This window comes from Euprymna scolopes, chromosome 2 (assembly GCF_053919585.1).
Source record: "Euprymna scolopes isolate OS-2025 chromosome 2, ASM5391958v1, whole genome shotgun sequence".
Taxonomy (NCBI): Eukaryota; Metazoa; Mollusca; class Cephalopoda; order Sepiida; family Sepiolidae; genus Euprymna; species Euprymna scolopes.
Window position 1 is genome coordinate 194,470,786 of NC_136483.1, and position 1,209 is coordinate 194,471,994.

Genomic DNA, 1,209 nt, shown 5'->3' on the forward strand with positions numbered 1-1,209 from the left:
TCTGTAAAGCATTAATTCTATGGTGGAGGGCATTGATTCTTTTGTGAAAGGCATTGATTCTATTGTGTAGGAATTGATTCAAGTATGTAAGGCATTGATTCAACTATGTAAGGCATTTATTCCATTGTGTAAGGCGTTGATTCTATTGTGTGAGGCATTGATTCCACTGTGTAAGGCATTGATTTCATTATGTAAAGTATTTATTCCATTGTGTAAGGCATTGATTTCATTGTGTAAGGCATTGATTCTATTGTCTAAGGCATCGATTCCATTGTGTAAGGCATTGATTCTACTGTGTAAGGCATTGATTCTACTGTGTAAGGCATTGATTCCACTGTGTAAGGCATTGATTCCACAGTATAAGGCATAGATTCCATTGTGTAAGGCATTGATTCCACTGTGTAACTCATTGATTTAATTGTGTAAAGTATTTAATCCATTGTGTAAGGCGTTGATTCTATTAAGTAAAGCATTGCTTCTATTAGGTAAGACATTTATTCCATTGTGTAAGGTGTTGATTCTATTGTGTAAGGCATTGATTCCACTGTGTAAGGCATTGATTTAATTGTGTAAAGTATTTAATCCATTGTGTAAGGCATTGATTCTATTACGTAAAGCATTGCTTCTATTAGGTAAGACATTTATTCCATTGTGTAAGGTGTTGATTCTATTGTGTAAGGCATTGATTTTATTGTGTAAAATATTTATTCTATTGTGTGAGGCATTGATTCTATTAGGTAAGACATTGATTCTATTGTGTAAGGTGTTGATTCCATTGTATAAGGCATTTAGAGACGAACGAAGAATGCATTGTTTTGTAAGATGTTTAATCGTTCAATCTGCAAATGTAGTGATGAAAATGTGATTTCAAACTTTATCTTTTTCCATCCGTCCATCAGCCTGTCACTTTTTCCATGGAGTTGCACAAAATCATGTGAAGAGTTGGTAGCTATTTTATATTTTATGTTCCTAAAATAACTGTACTTTAAAAATATAAAGTCTTTGATTTACATATGAAGGTGGTGGCTGGGTTAGGGAAGGACAAATTGTGAAGGACAGCTGATCGAGTGTTGGGCAGCTGAGAGTAAGGGTGCTGTCAGTTATAATGATATCTGTTTGATTACTTAAAAAAGGGGAGACAACTGTTTTTCTTCATTCTTTTTGTTTTTAGCAAAAAAAAGGTAATACAAATAAGATAAAGTAAAATAT